The sequence below is a fragment of the Bos javanicus genome, chromosome 29, assembly GCF_032452875.1.
Source record: "Bos javanicus breed banteng chromosome 29, ARS-OSU_banteng_1.0, whole genome shotgun sequence".
In the NCBI taxonomy this organism is placed as follows: Eukaryota; Metazoa; Chordata; class Mammalia; order Artiodactyla; family Bovidae; genus Bos; species Bos javanicus.
The window spans coordinates 26,342,935-26,358,714 of NC_083896.1; positions in this window are offsets into that span (position 1 = coordinate 26,342,935).

Below are 15,780 nucleotides of genomic sequence, written 5' to 3' on the forward strand. Positions count from 1 at the left end.
TGACATTCTTTGTCCCTTCAGATTTCTTGTGTTATTGTTTAGTCACTAAGCCCTGTCTGACCGTTTTTGCAACTTCCATGGACTAGTGCACCAGGCTTCTCTGTCCATGGGATTTCCCGGGTAAGAATAATGGAGTGGGTTGGCATTTCCTTCTCCAGGGTATCTCCCCAAATTTCTACTTTATTGGTAAAGTATTGGTAAAGGCTATACCAACATAAGGTTTAAAAAACGAACAAGTAAAACTGATACAGTGGGTAGTAAATTTCCTTCTCATCCCAGACCCCCTGCCCATCCCAGATCCCACTGTGGATGGTTTCTTGGATGTCCTTTCAGAAATGTTTTATGAATTTATAAATACATCTCATTCCCTCTCTGTTACATACAAACTGGAAAAAATCTGTATAATGGTGTGCACATTGCTTTGTTCACTTGGCAAAATACCTTGGATTTTTAAAACTTATCAACATATAGATCTACAGCATTCTTTAAATGATTCCATAGTATTACATTATCTGAATATGTTATCATTTATTAATCCTGTTCCTTTCCATGAATGTTTAGGCAGTTTGTTTGCCTTGGTTTTAGCTAATACAAAAATGAACATCTTCATATGTTTCCACCTACATGTGAAAGCAGATCTGTCTGATAGATCCCTAAAAGTTAAATCACTGGTTAAAGGCTACATGTCCTTAGTCACTCAAAGAGTAGTTGTGTCCTCCTCTTTGCGACCCCATGGACTGCAGCCCACTAAGCTCCTTGGTCCATGGATTCACCAGGCAAGAATACCGGAGTGGGTTACATGCCCTCCTCCAGGGGATCTTCCCAGCCCAGGGATTGAACCCGGGTCTCCAGCATTACAGGAGGATTTTTTACTGACTGAGCCACCAGGGAAGCCTATGAATTTTTAAAGGCATGTAAAGGTTACATGCATTTTTAAATTTTATATTAATCCAAAAACGATATGCTAGACTCCAGTCACATACTATTTCCTCATCCCTTCATGAAACTGAGTTTTTAATCCTTCTGATATTTTTATTTTTGCCAATTTGAGAGTTGGAAAATACCTCACTTTATTTCAGGCTTATTCATTTAATTATGAATGGGATTGAGCTTCGGTTCATGTTTATTAGTCATGAATAAGCTGCTCTTTTTCTGTGAGCTGTGTGCTCTTTTGTGATTTGATTTAAAATTCTAGTCTTGATGGACAGCAGTCCCAAAGCCTTTTCCCAGGCCTGCTCTGCAGACACCCCCAGCTGCCCCAGCCCGTCCTACTCAGTCCTCTACTGCCGCCTAGCGACAGGGGTTGGCTTTACCACCCACCTCCACCGCTCTAATTGCCTATTCCTTACTGGGGCCAATGGCAACCCACTCCAGTGTTCTTGCCTGGAGAATCCGAGAGACCGGGAAGCCTGGTGGCTGCCTTCTATGGGGTCACACAGAGTCGGACACGACTGAAGTAACTTAGCAGCAGCCACAGCACTGGGGCCAGCTCCCTGTGCTGGAATAAGACTCTTGGTTCCTAGGTACCTCTTTAAGTACATTAAAATGCAAGGTCTCCATTTAATATGAATATCAGATAAATGACAAAGAACTTTTTAGCTGGTTCATACTTGTACTAAAAAATTACTCCTGGTTTATCTGAAATTAAAATATAACTAGATGTTGCATAATTTATCCTGCAATCCGATTCCAGAACTTTGAAAAATTTGAGTTCCCAGCCTCACCACGCCTTACCTCCCTTATTATCAGACAGTTCTACTGTATCACATTCCACCCCAGGGGTTTTCAAGACGGTGGTTGCAGGTGATATGTGAATTACCGTGGCTCTGGATTTAGAATCCTAGCTCCAGCCCCTTACAAGATGTGAAATCTCATCAAAGTAACATCCGCTCTGGTGCCTCTCTTTCCTCATCAGAAGAATGTTTCCCTCATTGTGCTGTTTTGATGACTAATAACATTAAAGCTACAATTTGTTGGGCACTAAACACTTTACATGTGTTGATTTCTATTTTCCAGGCAAGAACACTGGAGTGGGTAGCCATTCCCTTCTCCAGGGGATCTTCCTGACGCAGGGATTGAACCCAAGTCTCCTGCATTGCAGGCAGAATCTTTACCATCTGAGCCACTACAGAAGCCCCCTATGATCATTATTAGAGTAAAAAAGACAGAAATTAGGGGACTTCTCTGGTGGTCCAGTTGCTAAGGTTTCCAGCTCCCAATGCATGGGGTCTGGATTGGATCCCTGGTCAGGGAATTAGATCTCACGAGTGGAAGCCAAGAGGTCACATGCTGCAGCTGAAATTTCCATATGCTGCAATGACAATTAAAGCTCCAGTATGGTGAAGTTAAGACATGGTACAGCCAAATAAACAAATACCTTTTGTTTCTGTTCAGTCTCTCAGTCATGTCCGTGACTCTTTGAGACCCCATGGACTGCGACACACCAGGCTTCCCTGTTCTTCATCATCTCCCAGAGCTAGATCAAACTCATGTCCATTGAGTTAGTGATGACATCCAACCATCTCATTCTCTGTAGTCCCCTTCTCCTACCTTCTATCTTTCCCAGAATCAGGGTCTTTTCCAATGAGTTGACTCTTCGCATCAGGTGGCCAAAGTATTGGAGTTTCAGCTTCACCATCAGTCCTTCCAATGAATATTCAGGACTGATTTCCTTTAGGATGGACTGGTTTGATCTCCTTGCAGTCCAAGGGACTTGCAAGAGTCTTCTCCACCATAACAGTGGAAAAGCATCAGTTCTTCAGTGCTTAACCTTCTTTATGGTTCAATTCTTGCATCTATACATGACTACTGAAAAAAACCAAAGCTTTGACTATAAAGTAATGTCTCTGCTTTTAAATATACTGTCTAGTTTTGTCATAGCTTTTTTTCTAAGCAGCAAACGTCTTTTAATTTCATGGCTGCAGTCACCATCTGCAGTGATTTTGGAGCCCAAGAAAATACAGTTTGTCACTATTTCCTTTGTTTCCCCATCTATTTGCCATGAAGTGATGGGAACAAGTGCCATGATCTTAGTTTTCTGAATGTTGAGTTTTAAGCCAGCTTTTTTCACTCTCCTCTTTAATCTTTAAGAGGCTCTTTAGTTCCTCTTCACTTTCTGCCATAAGGGTGGCATCATCTGTGTATCTGAGGTTTGATATTTCTCCTGGCAATCTTGATTCCAGGTTGTGCTTCTTCCAACCCAGCGTTTCTCATGATGTACTCTGCATATAAGTTAAATAAGCAGGGTGACAATACACAGCCTTAACGTACTCCTTTCCTAATTTTGAACCAGTCTGTTGTTCCATGTCTGGTTCTAACTATTGCTTCTTGACCTGCATACCAGTTTCTCAAGAGGCAGGTAAGGTGGTCTGGTATTCCCATCTCTTTAAGAGTTTTCCAGTTTGTTATGCTCCACACAGTCAAAGGCTTTAGCACAGTCAATGAAGCAGATTTTTTTTGGAATTCTCTTGCTTTATCAATGATCGGATGGATGTTGGCAATTTGATATCTGGTTTCTCTGCCTTTTCTAAATCCAGCTTGAACATCTGGAAGTTCTCGGTTCATGTACAGTTGAAGCCTAGCTTGGAGAATTTTGAGCATTACTTTGCTAGCATGTGAAATGCGTGCAATTGTAGGGTAATTTGAACATTCTTCGGCATTGCCCTTCTTTGAGATTGGAATGAAAACTGACCTTTTCCAGTCCTGTAGCCACTGCTGAGTTTTCCAAATTTGCTGGCATATTGAGTGCAGCACTTTAATAGCATCATCTTTTAGGACTTGAAATACCTCAGCTGGAATCCCATCATCTCCACTAGCTTTGTTCATAGTGATGCTTCCTAAGGCCCACTTGACTTCCTCCTCCAGGATGTTTGGCTCTAGGTGAGTGATCACACCACCATGGTTATCCTAGTCATTAAGATCTTTTTTTGTATAGTTCTTCTGTGTATTCTTGCCACCTCCTCTTAATATCTTTTGCTTCTGTTAGGTCATACCATTTCTGTCCTTTAATGTGCCCATCTTTGCATGAAATGTTCCCCTGGTATCTCTGGTTTTCTTGAAGAGATCTCTAGTCGTTCCCATTCTATTGCTTTCCTCTATTTCTTTGCATTGTTCACTTAGGAAGGCTTTCATATCTCTCCTTGCTATTCTTTGGAACTCTGAATTCAGATGGCTATACCTTTCCTTTTCTCCTTTGCCTTTCACTTTTCACAAGTACTTTTAAAAAGACAGAAATTATAAAGATACTATTTAGATGTTTAAAAGTTAAATACTAGGGAGGCATCCAGAAGGATAGAGTATGGTTGCTTGGCAGGGGAGGGTGCACTCTGAAGAGTATGGGGAGGAGTGGAAAAAAAACTATTCTTACTAAAAATAATCTTAGTATTTAATATTTAATAATTTTAAGATAAAATTTAAAACCAAATGCATGCAGGCATTGTACTCAGTTACATCCAATTCTCCGTGACCCCATGGACTATAGCCAGCCATGGGATCTTCTGTCTACGGGATTTCCCAGGCATGAATACTGGAGTGGGTCGCCATTTCCTTCTCCAGGGATCTTCCGACCCAGGGATCGAACTTGTGTCTCCTGCATCGCCAAGTGGATTCTTTACCACTGAACTGCCTAGGAAACCCTCTTTCCCTACTCTTATTCTAAAGGCCTGCACCAAGAGATGTTAGGGCCTAATTTCAGGGCCACATTATGGCTTTCATGGGCTCTAGGCACCTTTGCCTTCATGGTTCCCTTCCTGCACTAAAAATGTTTTTTAATTATATTTTATGACTTCACTGATAGCAAAAATGGATGCATGCTAAGTGGCTTCAGTTGTGTCTGACTCTGGGCAAGCTAAGATGGATACACAAATATTATGTATTGTATTCTTCTGTTCAGTGGCCATGGCAAAATACATGGCCTTTCTTCCAAGTAGGCATGGAGAGAGAACTCTTTGGTATCTCAATCTCTACTTTTAAGGACACCAGTCCTATGGGATTAGGATTGCACTCTCACGACTTCATTTAACCTTAATTACCTCCTTAAAGGCCCTATCACCAAATACAATCATATTGGAGATTTGGGATGAGTTTGGTGGGGGAGGACACAATTCAGTCCAGAACATTTATTTTTAAAAATATGTATTTATTTGGCTACATGCGGTTTTAGTTGCTGCACTCAGAATCTTGTAGTTGCAGCATGTGGAATCTACTTCCCTGAATGCATGCTACTCAGTCGTGTGTGACTCTTTGTGTCCCCATGGACTGTAACCCACCAGGCTCCTCTGTCCATGGAATTTTCCAGGCAAGAATATTGGCGTGGGTTGCCATGCCTTCCTCCAGGGGATCTTCCTGACCCAGGGATTAAACCCAGGTCTCCCATGTCTCCTTTGTCTCCTGCGTTGCAGGCATATACTTTATCACTGAGCCACCTAGAAAGCCTGATCAGGAAACAAACCTGTGCCCCCTGCATTAGGAACTTGAAGTCAGCCACTGGACTACCAGGGAAGTTCCCATAACATTTATTAAAGCACCTTCTTTAACCTAAATTTTTTTTTTTTAATTTTGATTTTAGAAGAAATTAAGATGTTTTTGGAGAAAGCAATGGCAACCCACTCCAGTACTCTTGCCTGGAAAATCCCATGGACTGAGGAGCCTGATAGGCTGCAGTCCATGGGGTCGCTAGGAGTCGGACACGACTGAGTGACTTCACTTTCACTTTTCACTTTCATGCATTGGAGAAGGAAATGGCAACCCATTCCAGTGTTCTTGCCTGGAGAATCCCAGGGACGGGGGAGCCTGATGGGCTGCCGTCTATGGGGTCACAGAGAGTCGGACACGACTGAAGTGACTTAGCAGCAGCAAGATGTTTTTATGTGCTCATGAAAAGACTATGGGCCCTAGGCATTGTACTCAGTCCAAGGAATACAGACTCCTGCTTGACTGGTTTAGGCCTTTTAATTTAATGACTTGGAAAACAAAGGTGAGATTGTGCTGACTGGGTTGTGGCACTCAGTAAAGCTGATAGTAGGGTCACACCCAGATGGAATCTCTGTTAACACTATAGGAGAGTGAGTGGAATGGATGCCAACAAAATAATCAAAAATATCCATTGCAGATGTGAACAATTTACAGAAGAAAAAGAAAAATGAATGGTTGATTAGCATATGAAAAGACTCCAGCTAGTAATGGAAGATAGGAAAAATAAGACAACAATGAAATATTTTTAACCCATCAAATTGGCAAAAATTTAAGTTTAATACTATTCAGATCTGATGTATAGAGAAAACAGTGCTTCAATATATTATTGATGGGAATCTAAATTGGCGCGTGCGTAGTAAGTCCCTTCTTCAGTCATCCAATTCTTTGTAACCCTATGGGCTGTAACCTGCCAGGCTCCTCTTTCCCTGGGATTCTCCAAGCAGGAATACTAGCATTGCCATCCTCTCCTCCAGGGGATCTTCCCTACCCAGGGATTGAACCTGCATCTCCTGTGTCTCCTGAATTGCAGGCAGATTCTTTACCACTGAGCTACTGAGGAACCCCATCTAAATTGGTAGGTAAAATTAAATAGTAGGAGGAACAATTAAATAGTGGCTATCAAACTTTTTATTGTGCATACACTTCATCCCAGCAATCCAGTTTCTAGGTATCTAAATATCTAACACAGGAAAACATGAGGAATATTTATTTACACATTAAAGCACGTATGAGGATACTCACTGCAGAACTCTTTGTGATAGTAAAAATTTGTTAAAAGCCTTACAGTTCATTGCTGCTGCTGCTGCTTAGTCGCTTCAGTCGTGCCCAACTCTGCGTGACTTTAAGGACTGTAGCCCGCCGGGCTCCTCTGTCCATGGGATTCTCTAGGCAACAGTACTAAAGTGGGTTGCCTTGCCCTCCTCCAAGGGATCTTCCAGACGAAGGGATCTGGAAGAATCCAGGAGAAACCTCGGTCTCCTGCATTGCAGGCTGAGCCACCAGGGAAGCCCCTACATTTCATTAAGTTTGGTTAAATAAACTCTACAAAATACATACTATGAAATATGATTTTTTACTATAAACAATTAAAAGATAAATATGTACTGTTACAGAGAAAAGCTCCAAATGGCGTCATTTGTGCCCAGGACACCAAATGTAGATTTAATACCTAAACTAACTGTAGTTTTGACTTTTACCAGAAATGAAATCTTAACTAGTCTTTGGAATTTTCTGGTCGGCACACAAAGGTGACCTGTCACCTTTCCCTCGTCATTCCCATCCTCCTCCCGGAAGAAGAGGTAGTTTGCTTGATAAAGACCTTGCCCATTCCCCACCTCCCAAAAGTAGACATCCTGGCCTTAATTTTTTTTTTCTTTTGCTAAGCACTGCTTTTAATAAAGCTAGTGGATGCGATGAAATTCCAGCAGAACTATTTAAATCCCTAAAGGAGGATGCCATCAAGGTTTTGCATTCATTATGTCAGCAAATCTGGAAGACACAGCAGTGGTCACAGGACTGGAAAAGGTCAATTCTCATCCCAGTTCCCAAGAAGGGTAGTACCAAAGAATGTGCTAACCTCTGGATAGTCGCATTCATCTCCCATGCTAGTAAGGTCATGCTTAAAGATCTTGCATGATAGGCTTCAGCATCATGCAAACCAAGAACTTCCAGATGTCCAAGCTGGGCTTAGAAAAGGAAGAGGAGCTAGAGATAAAATTGCCAACCTTCACTGGGTTATAGAGAAAGCAAGGGAATTTCAGGAAAACATCTGCTTCTGTTTCATCAACTACGCTAAAGCTTTTGTGTGGATCATAACAAACTGTGGAAAGCTCTTAGAGAGAAGGGAATACCAAAGCATCTTACCTGTCTATTTTGGGGGGCTCCAAAATCGCTGCAGATGGTGACTGCAACCATGAAATTAAAAGACACTTGCTCCTTGGAAGAAAAGCTATGACCAACCTAGACGGCATATTAAAAAGCAGAGACATTACTTTGCCAACAAAGGTCTGTCTAGTCAAAGCTATGGTTTTTCCAGTAGTCATGTATGGATGTGAGAGCTGGACTATAAAGAAAGCTGAGGGCTGAAGAACTGATGCTTTCAACTGTGGTATTGGAGAAGATTCTTGAAGTCGACTGGGTGACTGAACGACAACATAGCTCCCTTGCCCCACCTTTCTTCCTATAAGAACTTTGCAGTTTGTGACGACCCCGCTTAGAGCACCCATCTATTCATAAGATAGGATTCTGCCTGATGGACTAATTATTGATTAAAGCTAACTAGATCTTCAAACGGAGAAGGTGATGGCACCCCACTCCAGTACTGGAAAATTACATGGACAGAGAAGCCTGGTAGGCTGCAGTCCATGGGGTCGCTAAGAGTTACAACTGAGCGACTTCACTTTCACTTTTCACTTGCATGCATTGGAGAAGGAAATGGGAACCCACTCCAGTGTTCTTGCCTGGAGAATCCCAGGGACGGAGGAGCCTGGTGGGCTGCCGTCTATGGGGTCACACAGAGTCGGACACGACTGAAGTGACTTAGCAGCAGCAGCAGATCTTCAAACTTACTTGGTTAAATTTTTTAACAATACTGGTATGAAAAGAGCTCTACAATGTATTTTAAACTGAAAAAAAATTTATATATATACATTCATACAAAGGATGATCTTATTTCTGTAAATATATCAAATCATGTTTCCAAATATACCTGTTCTAGATCTGTATTGATATGAAAATATTATATATTCTATGTAGATATCTATTTTGTACCCTAAATATGTGCATTACCCATATATTTTACCTTGGATATAATTGTGAATATAAAAACATATCAAAAAATCTCAAGCAACATGACTCTTCAGGTAAGGGGGAGGGGAAATTGAGTAGGGCAGATGTGGGCTTTTATATTATTTGAAATTTTTTCACATCAAGCATTGGATTCAAATACTATGCAAACAGGAGGTGGGTGGGGAAACAATGTTGGAAGGGATAGCTAGGGAGTTTGGAATGGACCTGTACACACTGCTATATTTGAAATGGATAATCAATAAGGACCTACACATAGCTTATGGAACTCTGTTCAATGTTATGTGGTAGCCTGGATGGGGGGCGGAGTTTTGGGTGAATGGATACATGTGTATGTATGGCTGAGTCCCTTCTCTGTACATCTGAAACTATCACAACATTGTTAATCGGCTATACCCCAATACAAAAAAAAAAGGTACAAATAAAAATCAACTTAAAATTTTTTTTAAACCCCAATACTGTGCAATACATGCATTAAAAAAAAAATAGTATAACAGTAACTGGCCTAAGGACATGTAGCCCTTCCAAGGCAGGGCTAAGATGACAGCCTAGACCTGCAACCGGCAAAGACAGTTCATTCCATTATTCCCTGTTCACACAATCTGATTTCCCTTCTCCCAATAGCCGCCACCCTCCTTGCACATCACCAAATGTCTTCAAATCCCAAAGTCATCTGTTCTTCCTCCCACCCCATTAGCCCCCAGTCACTGTCCTCCCCAGGTCACACTGCTGAAACTGCTTAGTGAAGCCCTGCCGTCAGGTTGGGTTTCTTTAATCACTAGAGGAACTCTGAGTGCTGAGACAGCTAAACACAGAGGCCTGCCCCGCTCAGGCCTCTGTCTCTCATGAATGGCAATACACGCACAGCTGCAATCATGCAGTGCTCCAGAGGGGCCACTCCAGACAAAGGCTCCTGAAAGAGTTACCTCCTGTTTGTAACATGACTCTCTGGAAAGGGGTTCATAAGGCTTTCCTCGAAGGCCATCTGAGGATCAAAGACATTCCTGTGTTTGAGTGCACATTATAAAGTGGAGATTGCTACAAAACTATTGGCTATTTTAATGTTTTGTAAAAATATGAAAAAAAAAGAAGAAGATGGTGTATTTTTGAAAAGTGGTACATGTATAAGGAAAAATAGTCAAATGCTACCAAACAGAATGAGCTGGAAAGAAAACCTTCCTTCCATCCTCCCACCAGTGACTGACTTTTCCAGAGAAGCAATCGTCTTCTTTCTTTTTTTTAATATTTATTTATTTCTTTTGACTGTGCCGGGTCGTACTTGCACCATGTGGAAAGTGGGATCTAGTTCCCTGACCAGGGATTGAACCTGGGCTCCCTGCACTGGGAGCATGGAGTCTTAGGCACTGGACCCAGGGGAGCTGCAAAGTAATCATTTCTAACTCATCTTCTTGACCCCCATTCCTTCAGAGATAATCTTTATATATACAAGCATGCTGCTGCGCCTGCTGCTAAGTCACTTCAGTCGTGTCTGACTCTGTGTGACCCCATAGACGGCAGCCCACCAGGCTCGTCTAACCACAGGATTCTCTAGGCAAGAATATACTGGAGTGGGTTGCCATTTCCTTCTCCATATACAAGCATATGTGTGTATAATATCTATATTCACTATTTTTTTAACCCCAGCAGGGGCACACATTGCTCTAAGTCTTGCTCTTTTCACCTAACACTTAGCTCAGAGTTCATTCCCTCTGTGTACATATATATCTGTCTTACTCTTTGTAAGGGCTGCATAGTTTTCCACTTGAAGGCTATACCAAAATGTGTTTAATTAGTCTCCTACTGATGGACATTCAGATTGCTTTTCAAACCATGATACAATGAGTAATGTCATTCAAGTGTCTTTGCACACACATGTGAATATTCTGGTAGAATATTTTCCTAGAAAGGTAATTTTTGTGTCCGAGTAGTTGCATTTGAGATTTTTGACTGATGGGACTAGGATATTGTAGTAGAGCACGAACTGGAGCCAAGTGCTGGCTTATCCTCTTACTAGATGGATGAACCTGGACAAAGCCCTTAACCACCCCATCTCTAAAACCACAGTTTCTCCAGCTCTATATAGGACCTCCCCCATAGGGTTGCTGTGAAAATTCAATGAGTTAATATACGAAAAAAAAAAACTGCTTAGAAGAGCACCTGGCGCATAAAAAATAGCACTAGCCTTCATTATAATTCTTTGTCATATTGCCTTCAAAGAGGTTAAAGTAACATGTTCCCACCATAGTGTCTTATTTCCCTAGCCCTCAAAGAATCCACCTGCAATGCAGGAGACCCCGGTTCGATTCCTAGGTCGGGAAGATCCACTGGCGAAGGGATAGGCTACCCACTCCAGTATTCTTGGGCTTTCCTTGTGGTTCAGCTGGTAAAGAATCCGCCCAAAATGCGGGAAACCTGGGTTCGATCCCTGAGTTGGGAAGGTCCCCTGGAGAAGGGTAAGGCTACCCACTCCAGTATTCTGGCTTGGAGAATTTCATGGACTGTAAGTCCAGAGCTGGGCATGACTGAGTGACTTTCACTCACCAACACTGCTCCTTTTTAAACTTCTGAATTTGTTCAATCTAATGGGTGAAAAGGGGATCTCACTGTGATTTTAATTTTTCATTTATTTTTTGTCCATGTAAAAAACTGAAGTATAGTATGTTGTATTCATGTGTATAGCAAAATGATTCATATATATATTAACATATTTTCCCCATAAAAATAGGTTATTACAAGATATTGATGATAGTTCCTTGTGCTACGTAGTTGGTCTTTGATGTTTACCTATTTTATACATAGCGGTATATATTAATCCCAGATTCCTAATTTATCCCCCACATTTTCTTTGTTTTCTATGTCTGTGAGTCTACTTCTGTAAGTTCATTCGTATCCATTTCTCTCTTTTTTTTTTTAAGATTTCATAATTAAGTGATGGCTTCCCAGGCTCAGCTGTAAAGAATCTGCCTGCAATGCAGGAGATGCAGATTCAATCTCTGGGTCAGGAAGAGCCTCTAAAGAAGGCAATGGCAACCTATTCCAGTATTCTTGCCTGTGAAATCCCACTGTGGTGAGCTACACAGTCCATGAGGTCACAAAAAGAGTCAGACATGACCTAGTGACTAAACAATAATATAAATGATATCACATTGATTTAAATTTTCATATGAAAATTCAATTATGAATTCAGTGACCTTCTGAGTCTTATTCATACAGAGCTTCCTCACAGCATTTGACATTTGAAGCCTAGACCGACTAGATTGTCCTCTCTTCCCAGGCAAGTTTCTCTAGGGCCTCCTGGAATGCTGCACTCTACTCCTGTGGTCCTCCTCCTGCCTCTCTGATTGATCTTTTTCTAAATTAATTAATTATTATTTGGCTTCACCTGGTCTTAGTTGCAGCATGCGGGATCTAGTTCCCTGACCAGGAATCTAACCCAGACCCCTGCATTGGGATTTTGGAGTCTTAGCCACTGAACCACCAGGGAAGTCTTCTGATTGGCCTTTTACTGGCTCCTCTTACTCCTTCTCTCCTGGATTGGCTCTCAAGACCTTCTCAACATGGGTTTACCTATTTATCTGACTTTGTGTGTATTAGTTGATCAGTTGTGTCCAACTCTTTGCCACCCCATGGACTGTAGCCCACCAGGCTCCTCCATTCATGGAATTCTCCAGGCAAGAATACTGGAGTGGGTTGCCATTTCCTACTCCAGGGGGTCTTCCTACCCCTCAGAGCCAACCAGGGTCACCTTATATTCTTCTAAATACATCTCCCCTACTTGTTCCCTGAATGCTTTCATATGCTTTCCTGCCTCTCTGCCTTTGCTCATGTTTTGGCTGGAACCACATCGCCTCTAGAGTTGCCAGATAAAATACAGGACACCCAGTGAAATTTGAATTTCAGATAAACAACAAATTGCTTTTGGTGTTTCAGATAAACATTTTATTTGTTAAATCTGGCAACCCTACCCCCAGTACCTTGTGCCCCTAATGCAGTAATACTTTGTCTGACTAGATCATTGTATCTAGTGTTCACACAAGGACGAGAGCCCCTGCCTGGCAAGCTCTGGGCCTTTTCTCTCTGCACTGTACATAAGGCTGAGCACACAATGGTTTCTTAGGAGATACTTGCTGAATTCAGTGATATAAATTTTCTTTGGGTACAAGAAAACTTCCTTCCCTCTTATTCCTTACCTCATTCCCACATCCAGTAGTTATTTTTAGTGGTTTTTGAGTAACCATATATTATCTAATCCAAGCTCTCTTATGAAATTATCCTTAATTTCACATGTATTGGGTTGGCTAAAAAGTTCATTTAGATTTTTACATAAAAGGTTCATGGATTTACTGAAATATAAACAAGTGTAGTGACTTCCTTGATGATCCAATGGCTAAGACTTTGCACTCCCAAAGCAGGGGGCTCAGGTCAGGAAACTGGATTCTGCGTGCTGCAACGAAGACCTGGCACAGCCTAATTAATTAATTAAATAATTAAAAAAATAAAGAGGCAGTCTAGTACGGTGGCCAGTCTCTCACAGATTTAAATCTTGGCTCTCCCATTGACCAGTCATACAGTATTAGCTTGGTTATTTCATCTCTTTGAACCTCAGTTTTTTCATCTCTAAAATAGGATCAAGTACCTTGCCACAGGCACTGATGATTAAATCAAATATTATCATATTGAGTATTGAGGGCTTTCAATAACTGGCCCAAAATGTGATTTTTTAAAATGGTAGATCTCTTTTCAATTTGTGGTAAATTGACATAAAACATTATATAAATTTCAGGTGTACAACATAATGATTCAATACTTGTATATATTGTGAAATGATTAGCACTTAAGTCTAGTTGGCATCCATTGCCATCAGTCAGTTCAGTTCAGTTCAGTTGCTCAGTCGTGTCCGACTCTTTGCGACCCCATGAACTGCAGCATGCCAGGCCTCCCTGTCCATCACCAACTCCCAGAGTTCACTCAGACTCACGTCCATCGAGTCAGTGATGCCATCCAGCCATCTCATCCTCTGTCGTCCCCTTTTCCTCCTGCCCCCAATCCCTCCCAGCATCAGAGTCTTTTCCAATGAGTCAGCTCTTCGCATGAGGTGGCCAAAGTACTGGAGTTTCAGCTTTAGCATCACTCTTTCCAAAGAAATCCCAGGGTTGATCTCCTTTAGAATGGACTGGTTGGATCTCCTTGCAGTCCAAGGGACTCTCAAGAGTCTTCTCCAACACCACAGTTCAAAAGTATCAATTCTTCAAATAAAATTCTTTTCTAGTCCCATTATTCAGTTCAGTTTAGTTCAGTCGCTCAGTTGTGTCCGACTCTTTGCAACCCCGTGGACTACAGCACGCCAGGCCTCCTTGGCCACCACCAACTCCTGGAGCTTGCTCAAACTCATGTCCATCGAGTTGGTGATGCCATCCAACCATCTCATCCTCTGTCATCCCCTTCTCCTCCTGCTTTCAATCTTTCCCAGCATCAGGGTCTTTTCCAATGAGTCAGTTCTTCCCATAAGGTGGCCAAAGTATTGGATTTTCAGCCTCAGCATCAGTCCTTCCAATGAATATTCAGGACTGATTTCCTTTAGGATGGACTGGTTGGATTTCTTTGCTGTCCAAGGGACTCTCAAGAGTCTTCTCATTCCCATTATAGATTGTTGCTTATTTCTGTCAACAACAATGAAATGGGAGGGGGGGGCACACAATACATCCCATTATAGCCAGGTACAGTCCTTACGTGAATTATTTTACAATAATCCTATCATTATTACTTTACTATCATAGATTAAACTGAGGTACAGAGAGAGATTAAGCACTTGCCTCATACAATACCTAGGAATCAACAAAACTGGCCCTTGAACCCTGATATCCATCACCATCAGCTTATGGAGTGCTGAAACGAGTTGGAGCTGGCCCAGCAAATGTTAGAGGTCACATACCAGGCAGATGGGATTATAGAGAAGGGGCCTGGAATAGAAGAGAGCTTGGTTCTTCTAACAAAATGAATCTATCTGATGATGTTAAAGATGAGGGTGCAGGTAGATCATAGCAGTCCTTTCAAGCCATGGTAGGATTAAGATTTTGTCCTTTATCCTAAGAACAATGGGAAACCATTGAAGGATGACTCTGCCTACTGGATAGAGAACCACTAGGAGAAAATTTTAAAATCTATGTTTTAACTTTTAATGGATAAGGAATCTGACATGTTAGTTTTTTCAATATATTGATATTACACTCAAGCTTCCCTATAACCCACAATCCCATGAGGGTGAAATACTTGTAGAGTTGGCCTTCTGCAAGTGAACTATTTAAAACAGATTGATATGTATTTGCAAGGCAATATGACGAAGGTCAGTGTAGTCAAAGGTATGGTTTTTCCAGTAGTCATGTACAGATGTGAGAGCTGGACCATAAAGAAGGCTGAGCACTGAAGAACTGATTTGTGGTACTGGAGATGACTTGAGAGTCCCTTGGACTACAAGATCAAACCAGTCAATCCAAAAGGAAATCAACCGTGAATAGTCATTGGAAGGACTGATGGTGAAGTTCCAATACTTTGGCCACCTGATGTGAAGAGCTGACTCATTGGAAAAGACCTTGATGCTGGGAAAGATTGAAAGCATGAGGAAAAATGGGCCAGGGGGAGGACAGAGGATGAGATGGTTGGATGGCATCAGCAACTTGATGGATATGAGTTTGAACAAGCTCAGAGAGATGGTGAAGGACAGGGAAGCCTGCTGTGCTGCAGTCCATGGGGTCACAAAGAGTCGGACATGACTTATCGACTGAACAACAAGATGGCATAGGCTACCGTGGGCTATGCTGGACTCCCCAGATGGAATAAAAACCTTGCGAACTACAGTTCTGCCATTGGACAAAGATTTAATCTCAGTCTGTTTTTTGGGCAAACTTAAACAGGGAAATGTAGTCAGGGTCACACCTCAGCCTTAAAACTTAATTGGAAGAGGAAGATAGAGAGGCTTTGCCTAATACTTTTAAATAGCTTTAT